Source organism: Canis lupus, chromosome 17 (genome assembly GCF_003254725.2).
Source record: "Canis lupus dingo isolate Sandy chromosome 17, ASM325472v2, whole genome shotgun sequence".
In the NCBI taxonomy this organism is placed as follows: domain Eukaryota; kingdom Metazoa; phylum Chordata; class Mammalia; order Carnivora; family Canidae; genus Canis; species Canis lupus.
This window is the reverse complement of record NC_064259.1, coordinates 27,531,850-27,544,330: the sequence shown is the minus strand read 5'-3', so window position 1 is coordinate 27,544,330 and position 12,481 is coordinate 27,531,850. Positions and strand designations below refer to the sequence as shown.

Genomic DNA, 12,481 nt, shown 5'->3' with positions numbered 1-12,481 from the left:
AGTTTAGCTTGTCTGAGTTGAGGACAGTGACGGGAATGAGGATGATGTCTGAAGGGTGAGGAGGAGGTCCAGTGAGCAGTGTGCTAGATGGAGGAGTTCCCTGTGAGAGACGGGGACTTGAGACAGGACTTTGATAACTTCAAAGAAGAAAGGCCACATAAGAAAGGCCACAGTCAAAAAAAAAAAAAAAAAAGAGAGCTGTATTAGAAAGCATCGAGGTACATCTAAACAACTCTCTCTAAAAGTGTACCCATTTGGTGTGGGCTCCAGATTTTAGCCTCTAAGTCTTCACAGTAAAGCCTCACTATGCATTCGAGTTCAGACTAGGAGAGGGCTCAACAAACTGAAAAACTGTGTGCCAGGAAGGGGAGAAATCAAAAAGTGATGACTGCTTGCTTCTGAAGATGCACTTGCCAGCATCTTTAAGGGAATTTGTATGGAGGTGTTGAAACAAAGGAAATGAGCACTGAAGGACTGCTGTCCTTTCTCTGTGCTCTTGTTGGTAATTCCTAGCAGAGGTCTCTTTACTGATTTCATGTGAACAGAAGCCCTTTGGAGTCTTCACAGAAGAGAAGTGGGCTTAAAATTCCCTGTGGCCATCTCAGTAAACACTGGAGACTAACTGTACAGAGAGGAATCTTCCTGCTTCGTTCACTTTCTAACCTGTAAGGAATATTCAGAAACAAAATGGGTGGTACCTTGAATCAAGTGTCTTTTTAGCACCACCATGTTTCCTCCTTCTCTCCTCCACAGATTAGCTGCCAGGAATAGCTCCTTGCAACTGTTCAACAGGTGAGTTCCTAAATACACTCAGAGGGTCCTGTGAGGAACAGGGCAAAAACAACTAGAGTAAGTCATTCAAACAATGTGTCTTTAACTGGTCTTAACTTTCCTTTACCTGTAGGGGAAGCTTCCAAAAGGATTATTTGGGCAATGACTCCCCGGATCTAGTTAGAGAAATTATATTCTTTCATCATTCCCCTGGCACTAGAGCCCTCCATGCCTAGAATAAGGATTTGGCCCAGGTTGTCTCCTTCAGGTGGGCAGAGTAGGCCCGCAGAAGCTAAGGCTTGATGATAGGATGGTATCACTCTCCTTCACCTATGACTGGATGATCTAAAACAAGAGAGAATCAAGCAAAATGTACACAAATGAAATAGAAATCATCAATTCATTATGTTTGGCTGGATACAGAATCAGATCAGAGTCTATTTTTCCTGTGTTGAAATGTGTCTTCTTGTGGCACCTGGATCGCTCAGTCGGTTAAGCATTTGCCTTCGCCTCCGGTCATGATCCTAGAGTGCTGAGACTGAGCCTGGTGTCAGGATCCTTCCTTGGTGAGGAGCCTGCTTCTCTCTCTCCCTCTGCCTGCCACTCTGCTTATGTGTTCTCTCTCTCTCTCTCTCTCTGTCAAATAAATGAATACAAAAAAAAAAAAAACAAATAAATGGATACAATCTTTAAAAAGAAAATAAAAGAAATGTGTCTTCTCCCTTGCTTTGGTACACATCAAACTGCCAGAGGTTCTCAGCAAATTATCAGTCAACCTTACTACCAAATATCTGACTTCTCACATGCATCTCTTCCTTCCTCAAGCTCTGCATCTCTTTTGACCCTTCTTACTTCTCAACCCATCTCGTTCTTCTATTCTCTTTTAAAAATTATAGATTCTATTGCTTTTGTCCATTTATCCCATTTTTGGTGTATATTGAAATGCAAAAACAGTTAACAGTGGCTCACATATTTTTGATGACCTATCACATGGTCTTTGAAAAGGGCACCATGTTTTTTAGCTTAGAAATGTGTCATCTTTTTATCACCTCAATTTTGAGATTGCAGTTAGATCATTACCTAAATTTTCTGGTGGCAGAGTTCCATTCCATCTTCCTCTGATGTTGCTGCAGAATTGTCAAGCCAATCTTGATTTCCAGACTAGGCCAAGAAGTGGACTGGAGAAGTTGTTGGCATTATGTGATGTTGTTGTATGTGATATGCTATCTCTAAGCCACTGCTCCCATATTGTTTCTGTGTCTGGGGCACTTGTACAGTTTTTAGAGGCTGATATTCAAGATGTTCCTCAAGGCCGATTACTTATTGGTCCAAGTTCTAACCATAAAGAAGTAAAGCAAGCTATTGCTTGAGCTCTTAACAAAGAAAGTATGGGATTTTCAGCTACCATTTGTAAAATTGGCTGCCTTCACAAGTGGGCCTAAAGAGCAGAGGATTAAGAATAACAACTATATATTCTAGCACATGTAGAGACCAAAAATACTTGCTCTCTATATTTTTCTCTTATTATCAGGTAAGTTTATATTTATTTTATTTATTTGAGAGAGAGAAAGAAAGAAAGCAGGGGAGGGACAGAAGGAGAGGGAGAAGCAGACTCCCCACTGAGCAAGGAGTCTGGTATGGAGCTCCTTCCCAGGACCCTGGGATCATGACTCGAGTGGAAGGCACATGCTTAACCCACTGAACCACCCAGGTACTCCATAATACATTTATATTTAGACTAAAAACCAGAACTGGGCCCTTTTTTATATGCTGCTCCCTAGGATCAGAGCAGCAGATGTTAATAGTATATGTATGTATATATGGGGATCTCTATGTCAGTATGTATGTACTTAAATGTGCTAAATGTAGCAGAGCTTACTGACTACTATCTTACCTTTCCTCTTTCACTCAAACAGGAAACCCAGTTTTAGAAGCTGTGAGTGGTTATCACTTCACACGGAAGCACAGACATAAAACATGCCCTTCAAGTCCCTTCCTATCTATAATTCTTGGCTCTTTCATGCCTTTAGAAATCATTTCATGGAAACCACCATATAATATCTTTTTTTAAAGCTACTGGTGACTCTCAAGAGTTCCTGGAATGCATGAATTTGAAATTTCCTGACACTACTTTTCATATACCTGGAATAGCATCCCAAGAATGAGTCTATTTCTGACCACGTTTTCTTACAACTTATAAGCAAAGAGAACCTAACAGAATTTAGCTGTCCCTTCTCAACTGCTTTATCCCATAGAACAAGCAAAAAGTAAAAAGATATTAAATATTTTCACACATTCCTATCCTCACTTCTGAATTACAGTGCTATTTAAGAAAGTGGGGGCAAAGTAGAAGGACAAGAAAAAGAGAACAAAGGAAGTAAAAACTGAAAGGGATCATGAAAAAATAGTCGAATAACATCAGATTGGAAGTAGGTTCAATAAGAAACCAAAACTTGAGAATTAGAAGGATAAAACTTGATTTTGAATATTTCTCTCTTTCAAATAAATAAAAAGAGAGGATATGATCAAGATTTGATACATTTAAGAAAGTTGCAAAGAGAATACAGACTGACTTAGTCATTACATCCTAAGATATCACAAATGGGTATTAAGGCTTGAGTGTTCTAAGATGTGTATTTAAGGAAGATAAAAGTATGCCAGAACTGATCTACTTATATATTTTCTAAAGATTTTATTTATTTATTTATTTACTTATTCATTCATTCATTCATTCATTCATTCATTCGCAACACAGAGAGAGAGGCAGAGACATAGGCAGAAGGAGCCCGATGTGGGACTCAATCCCAGGACCCCAGGATCACAACCTGAGCCAAAGGCAGATGCTCAATCACTGAGCCATCCAGGTGCCCCTGATCTACTCATATTTAATAAATAGTGAGTGACAAAAAAACCCATAGATATTGTAACTACTTAGAAAATATAATAATCTATAGTGTCATGGTTTAGAAGGTATCCTCTACCACATGATGAATCATTTTTTTCTTTTCAGAATCATATCTTCTTGTTGAGATAAGTGAATTTAAGCATTTTAAGTATCTCCTTATTAAAATAACTGAAATTAGTCTTGTTACTTTAATTTCTGGCGAGCCCATAGAGAGAATTTGCAAATTCCCACAGTTGGAGCAAACGTCTAAAATGCAAGGCTTTTCCAATTGTACATCTTTTGTTAGTAGAATGAAAACTTATCAGAGGAGAAAAAAAAAGTGCTAATATGGTTAAAACAAATCAAAGTTACAGAAATCGTATAAGCAGGCGGACATGACTTAATGAGAAATGATGAATAAGAGACTTTAATTTGATAGATTCTAAAAGGCATAAGCCTCTTCCTTGAGAAGATGAGCCTAAACAATGAACAATGAAGCCCTATTTCACGCTTCAGAGATTATAGGATGATCTGTGTATTCACAGGTAAAAGCAGGAATGCTGTCATGGCCACAGAAGAAAATTTATAATAATGTTTGAGGAATCTCTTGTAAACACTAGAAGTAGATATATGCAGGTGCAATATACCTGTTGAAATTCTTTCTAGAGAAAGATAATTTATAAATCAATAAATATCATATTGGTGAGTGTGCAATCTTCTTAGAAGAATAAGTCAAAATCTTCTTCAAATTCATTTTTTTCAGTGCCTACTCTGTATTAAACACACTGAGGGAATTTGGAGGCCACAAATAAAAGTCACTGCATTTGCTCCCAAGAACATTACAATGTACCAAGGGGACTTGACATTTAGATAAAGCAAGACCAGTAAACACATTACTTGTTGGAATGGAGTCAAGGACAGAAAGGAATGAGAGCATAGTCGATGGAGCTCCTAGATAGATCTGGTCAAGAGTTAGGGAGGGAATACTTCCCAAATGAGTGAAGTAAAACCACGGTGTGGGTGCTTTTGAGAAGAAATGAATAGAAATTCACAAGTGGTATTATTATACAAGTACATATCTAGCCACATAAGAAGAGGAAGGACATGGATGATGATTTTCTAGAACAAGTTGAAAATTGATTATGAGGTTTGACATCAAATTTTGTTTAAAAGTGCTATATTCCAAAAATGAATGAAATAGACAAAATTCAAGCAAAATTGCTCAAAGAAACTTATCTCCCTTTCCAAGGTATATGCATGTATGTATTATATATGTAGTATGCCTATACACATATGTATTGCTATAGCATATATGTGTACTTGTATGTGAATATGTGTGTATATATTTTATGTATATAAGATACTATGATAGAGTAGTAGTTAATCTTGAAAATCATAAATCCAATAAATGATTTAATACCTATAAATTATAAAATGTGTATGTAGCAGAAATTGTGTGTGTGTGTGGTAGAAATTTTTAAAAAATAAATAAGCACATGACCAATTTATTTTAAGATTTTGGAAACCTGGGAAACCTATGTGTATCAGTGATTGAGCATTTGCCTTCAGCTCAAGGTGTGATCCCGTGGTCCTGGGATTGAATCCCACATCGGACTCCCCGCAGGGAGCCTGCTTCCTCTTCTGCCTATATCTCTGCTTCTCTCTTTGCTCTCATGAATAAATAAATAAAATATTTTTTAAAAAAGATTTTGGAAACCTGAAAGGATCAGTGGACATTAAATAAATGTGAGAAGTATTCAGAATCTCCCTCCTTTCTCCACTCTCCTAAGATACCAAGTCTAGACACTGTTGCAGACAGGCTTAGGAAACCTTCCCAAATGGTTTATCTCTGACTTTCACAAACTTTCCCAGAGAATATAATAGAGTGGAAGTTATCCAATTCATTTTATGATATTTATATAACTAAAATTTCAAAACTAGACAAGGACAGGACACAAAAGAAATAAAAGTCAACCTCACAGAGTCAAAAGCTTAGAAACATTGAATTGAATTGGTAAATTAACTTCAATGATGTATAAAAATTTACATATCATGAATGCAAGGCAGAAAATTCTAAATATGCAATTAATGCTAGCAATTATAGAACTGTAGAAAGTGCCCACTACAATGGACAGAATCTCAGATTTTCAAAATCTTTGTAAGATGGAAAGAGAAACATAAAATCACAAATGAGTACTAAAATGTGGTGTGATTCAGAGGGAATTAGTTCAGGAAAAGTATGCCAGAATGAGCTGAAGTCTCAAGAAAAGTGTTAACAAATATATATGTTCCACGATGTGAAAGAGAAATAGAAAGTTATAATCCCAGTGCTTAAAGAAAATGATAAAATGCTAGCAGCTGAAGAAAGAAGGCACTCCTACTCAAATCCAATTTTAGTTCAGTCATCTAGAATCAAGAAAATAATGTTTATAATAGAAATGTATTGGAGATCCTAAATAAGTGATAAAATAATCTAAGATTTCTACTTAGCAAATGAAGAATTAGCACATAACTGGATACTAAAGAGACTACAAATGTGGTGTCATAGTCTGAACAACGATGAAAATGGGGGAGAGAGCACATTCAGAAAATGGAAGATTAAACAAATGTTCTAAGTCTTAAAAAGGAGAAAAAGATAAATTATTTGAGAAAATACAATAGGAGAGGTTAGAAACTAATCCAACGAAATTTTTAATCAGAGTCTGAATGGATTTTTTTTTTTGTTTAGTATATGATAATGCCTGTGATTCAGCTGGACTCCACAACAATACATAACAAGAGTGCCTTTTTTTTTCTTTAGAGATATATTTATTTATTGACAGAGAGAGAGTGTGTGTGCCTGCATGCAGGCAGGTAGGGGAAGAGAGAGAGAATCTCAGGCAGACTCCACACTGAGCACAGAGCCCGTCATGGGGCTTGATCCCACAGCCCCAAGATCATGGCCTGCATTGAAACCGAGAGTCAGATGCTTAACTGACCGTGCCACACAGGCACCCCAATAACAAGACTATCTTACTCACATTTTAGATGAAATTGATAGGAGGCTCTCAGCTAGTGGCAGATCCACTGTTAACCTCAAGATATACAGATATGATAGGTACTTTCTTGGTAAAAAACAAAATGGGTGATCTTAAGTTCATTTAATGGTGAGTAAGCTTTGTTGAAACCTGGGGAAGTTGCTGGTGGAATACCATGTGGGTCTATTTTAGGCTTTATAATGGCGTTTTGGGTTTTGTTTTGTTGCTTTGTAGACTTTTTCCAATTTAAAAATATTGAAGAGTTACCAAATTTTCATAATTGAAGTATAGTTGACACACAATATAACATTAGTTTCAGTTGTACAACATAGTAATTCGGCAAGTCTATACATGGTTTTGCGCACACCACAAATGTGGCTCCCATCTGTCACCATAGAACAATATTACAGTTCCATCAACTATATTCCCTATGCCATATCTTTTAACCCCATAACTTATTCATTCGATAACTGGAAGCTTATATTTCCCACTCTCCTCCCATTTTACCCATTTTCTCATTTTCTTCACCTATGGCAACTATTAGTTTGTTCCTGTATTTATGGGTCTGTTTCTGCTTTTTGTTTGTTTTTTAGATTCCACATATCAGTGAAATCCTATGGCCTTTTTCTTTGCCTGAATTGTTTCATTTAGTATAATACAAATTATACTAAATATAATTTAGTATAATTACACCTCCATTCTGGAGGACCTAGTTTGTCACAAATGGCAAGATCTCGTTCTTTTGCTCAATACTAAAGAGAAAATTAGAAAAGATCAGGAAAGTCTTCTCTTAAATCTCCAAGCACATACTAGTGGAGGACACCTTACCCTATGCCTCACTGATCAAAATACAGGTTCGGCACAAGGCAACAAAATAATGATGCTGCTGGCACTAACTCTAATGCAAGCATAATATGTGTGAAATGCCCTAATCACAAGGAACAAAGTCTTGCTGCAAAGGCAGAGCATATCTGATGGAACGGGTTTAAACATGGTGGTTCACACTAATAGGAACACTGAGGAGCTAGAGAAGTCATAGGGTAAAAAGGAGATATTGATATTTTTGATCATATATGGATGTCCTCACACATAATATTTAAGGCATTTGAGTTGGTTATGTAATCTAAAAAGGAGAAGGCCAAGAGAATTTTTAAACATTAAAAAATGTCATGTGAACTAGGGAAAATAAGTCATTAGGATTTGTAGAAAATGTCTGTGTTTTCCCTTTCATAATTTACCATTATTCACAGTCCTTTTCAAAGAGCTAGTCCTTTGAAATTTTATCCAACAGTTCCAGCAGGATACCTCTCTGAATAGGTTCTGTGGGTTTCTCCATTGTGTCTTGTTCACATGTATATTGGTTTTATGTATTTATGGCTGTATCCCTCTGCAGGGTGGAGAGCAGAGACTCTATTTTATTCAGATTTACAGTAAATCAAATTTCAGTTTAACTCAAGCCAGAACTTTGAAGCAATTACAGTTCTTCGATGGAATGGAATGTGGTATTTTAAAATGAAGTGCTCATTTGTAAATGTTTCTAAAGAGAAAATTCGTCTTTCCAGTAGCTCTTGAGAGGGCTTTCCATCAGATTGGACTCAGAGAAGGAGAGATTGACAAGTTTATCATAATGTTTTCTTTCAACACCAGTATTCAATGGCTTCCTTTCCAGTATCTTGCCCTTCTTTTCTGCAGTATTTGTGATATCCTGTTCCCTTCCCACCACCTAAACAATTGCTCTGAGCCTGGAAACAGCAGAGAAAAAGCCCTCACTGGTAGCCCAAAGATTACTCCATTTACTTCAATAAAACCCCCATTATGGGAGCAGAACTTCTAATTAGAGGCTCAGTGATTTTTAACAAGTGGAGCAAACAGGTGAAAGTGGCACAGATTTACAAGACCTGTGTTTGATACTTACCTCAACTTGCTCTATGACCTTTGGTAACACGTATAGCTTCTATGAATCTGCTACTGAATTGTAGTAAACTTCGGTTAGGATCCTGATAGTGAGAGAATCTGTGTCATATAAGTAGCATTATTGGTATTATTTTCAGAATTACTCTACTTTCTTTGGCCTCAGTGTATGTGTACTGGGGCCTTTCTGTGTAGACAGGATGTGTTGAGGATATAATGGCTACATTTAATGCCAGCTTCTCCTCCTGCATCTAAGAAGTTATTTCCCTCTCCTAGTAGAACATAAGACAAAGTTTACATTATTTATTATGCAAAATCTAAAGGTCCACACTCTTTGTATCACAGACAACTGTACGTTTCTATTAAAGGTCACTCTCACCTCTGTACATTCAGCGAGAGGAATTGGTATCACATCACTCTGAAGAAGACTGGTTCTGTATATCATCTCTTGTCAAAATAGGTGAAGGTATCTGAGTGCTAGAGACCTTGTTGTCTTTGGAGATCATCCAGAACCTTTACAACTATGCTTTACTATACCTTTACTATGCTTCTTATCACGTGCCAGGACTAGCCACATCGTTTGTGGGACCCAGTGCAAAATGAAAACACAGGGTCCCATGTCCAACAATTACTAAGAATCTCCAAATGTTGGCAATAAAGAATTAAACCAAGCATACGACTTTTCTAAGTACAAGGCCTGTGCAACTGCTCAGGTCACACACCCATAACGCCATCCCTGCCATGTGTCAATGCAGTTATGAAGGTCAACTAGTTGCAAACCACCGTCGAAGGCAAGTGAGCATTTTTACTAATCATGTAAACATTTGAATTAATCAAATTAAACATTTGAATGCAAAGAGAAGTTTCTGAATAGTCTTTAAAGAACTTCACACACAAATCAAAATGTATTTAGAGTGAAGAGAAATTCTGCTTGCACTCTCATTTAAGGCAAAATTGAGCAGCTTCATTCTCCCGGTCAGTTGCAGATCCAAACACTAGAAAAGGTGTTACTGTGGTAAGAAGTTTTGATATGAATAGATTAAGTGGAAACTAAATTAGGCAAAGTAATAATAATAATAATAATAATATTAATAAGTCTTTCCCCCTTCATTTAGAGCAAATAAAATTTACTTTATCCTAATATCATAATCTCTGCCACATTCAAATGGGCTGAAAGTCTTAACAGAAATATTTTGAAACATCACAATTAGTTGAAGCCTGTCACCATATTAACTTGCATAAGAAATCTATCAGATGAATTTTAACCAGTTAAACAGAGCATCACGGTAATAATTCTTTAAATTTTAAGAAATCTGTTCATTCTCATCTAGTTGCAGTGCAGATTTACTTATTTGTCTGTTTATAGATCAATTCCCACCACCACCAAAACATTCAGCCAACTAGTGGATAAGTCATATCTCTTCAAATACTAGGAAATGATTAATGACATCCATTGTTGATAACTGGAGACATCTGTGAACTTTAGATAAATTTCTACTTCCCTTCTAACACTTTATGTTCAAAAGTAACAGCTGTTGTCTCTGCAGCTTCTCACTTTCACTTCTGAAATAAAACATAAGACTTTTAAGCTAAAATAACTTCTGCTAACCAATTTCAAACTGTCTTTACAGACTGTGCTCTAAAATATTTTTGGAATTGGATTTATTGTTTGTGTGTTCAGAAATTAATTAATGTAGCTAGCATTCAGTTTTTCATTCTGGGCTCTGTTTGTACCAAGCCCTTCAGACGTTTGAAAATGCAGGATATGACTTCACAGAAGTCTTCACAAGTCTGGCTTCATTATCTAGAACCAGAACACTTAGTATTTGTATATCCATGGCGATGGGACAAATGTCAAGATTCTAAATAATACCTCAGACAGCCCGGCTTCAAAGAAAGAAAAAGCTTTTGAAATATCTAAAATCAGTCTGTGATGGGGCTTTTCGCTCAGCAAAGCTAGTGAGTCAACAGAACATTCTGTTATCAGTAAGCCCTCCCTTTCCCATTCATTTTTCCCTCTCTCCTGCATCAGACTTCAAAAATCTTGATATTCTAGTACCTTCCCAGCCCCCTTTATGGTTCCCTTAATGTAACGACCTGTTTTCTAGAGAGCTTCTCTCGTAGACTCCTGCACCCCTAACAGTGTCTGTGCAAACTCCCTTGCCTTAGAGCCCAGTTATTTACTTACACTAATAACCAGATGAATTATTTTAAGTCTAGAACTTAAGCCTTCTGCAAGTTTGTGTTCTGTTCCACGCAAGATTCATATGTTGAAGCCCTAATCCCCAAAACACTGGTATTTGGAGATGGGGATTTGGGGAGATAATTATTAAGGTTAGATAGATGAGGTCATGAAGGCGGCAGATTAGTGCACTTATAAAAAGAAGCTTCAATTATATAGTATCAACTATATTGTAAATGAAGCTTCTAAAAATGACATGGTATGGGACATCATGATAGGACATTAGGCAATGGAGGCATTAGGCAAAAGATGCTTTTGCAAACTACTTCAATTAAAGGCAGAGAACAGCAAAAGCTTATTTTCTTCTTGCTCTACATTTTTTTAAATGCTATTATTGCTTTTAAAAAAATCCTCAAAAATACTAAAAAGTTTTTTATATATGCATATATATACATATATATAATACACACATACATGTATATATATGTATATATAAATATATAAGATATATGTTTTTTAAATACTATATATATTTTATATACTATATATAGATAGTAGATACCTAGCTTTCTCAAACCATCTCATCAGTGTTTTTTCATTCAGTGTTTCAGTCTACCTAATACAGATTTTTGTTAGGAACTAATTTTTCTTCTCTTGAACTTTTCCTTAACTTGGAAACAAATTTTCTCTTTTTATGATATGATTTTTTTAAGTTTTCCTCATATTTCATTAAAATATGAAAAATCATATTCCCCACCTCCTTGATAAGAATGCATCTGGATTAAATTTTTATTATTATCTTTAAAAGGTGATTTTGTGTTTTCTGAAGCAGTAGACAGCTATAGCCATCAAGGTGAGTCATGTGCCAGCCTGAAGAGAAGGCACAGCTGCCTGGAAGTGCCCCTGTAGCAAAGGAGGCTAAACTGGGCATTTGATTTCACCTGTCTATCTTTTTTGGCAAATGTTAGGAAATACTGAATCATAATTTTTCTCATTTTATGTCTCATTCTGCTAATGACAGTTTCTTACCTGCAGCACATCTTGCCATGGAGAGTTTAGATAAATTTCCTAAAATTTCCTGGCCACACAAATGAGACAGTCATACTATGGTAAGGCCATTGTTGCTGGGCTTCCTCCCTTCCTCCTTCCTTCCTTCTGTTCTGGGATTTCATAATGAGTGGAAAATCCATTCAGGCATGAGAGTCACTGCTACCTAGCCCAAAGCCATCTGAGCTATGGAGGGTCCAGCCTGCTCATACCCCATTAGAAAGGAATTTCTCATCTTGGCAGAGACTGGGATATAGTTTCTTGCCATGAAATACCACATTCTTTTGTTTTAAAAATTCATTGAGCAGCTACCACAGGGATATGATGAATACAAAGATTCAGATAATATATTATTTTTGCTTCAAAAAGCTCAGCATTTCATTTCTTGTGCACAGGTCTCTACTTGCCCACTCTTGAATATCAGTTTCATGGTAGATTGCAATGACAACTGATGTGTACTAAAGACTTTGCCAAACTTCATCTGTGTTTTCTCCCACCAAATCTACCAGTAAAGTTCCAAGGTTAGAGGTTGGCTCAGTTGGTAAAGCATGCAACTCTGGATCTTGGGGTCATGAGTTTGAACCCCACTTACAAAAAAAAAAGTTCCAAGGTTAGAGTTTTGGAACCTTCACATGCTGCTTTTAAAAGAAAGGTCTAAATAATCTATAA

General features: G+C 36.5%; 1 long non-coding RNA gene across 1 annotated transcript; it reads right to left on the bottom strand.

The window, feature by feature from the left end:
* Positions 1–1,152: 1,152 nt before the first annotated feature.
* LOC125752870 (uncharacterized) lies at positions 1,153–8,686 on the bottom strand. The gene is made up of 2 exons (XR_007403381.1): positions 8,588–8,686; positions 1,153–1,407 (listed from the first exon to the last, which is right to left on the bottom strand). It is a non-coding gene; the product is annotated as an uncharacterized LOC125752870 (long non-coding RNA).
* Between the last annotated feature and the right edge of the window lie 3,795 nt (positions 8,687–12,481).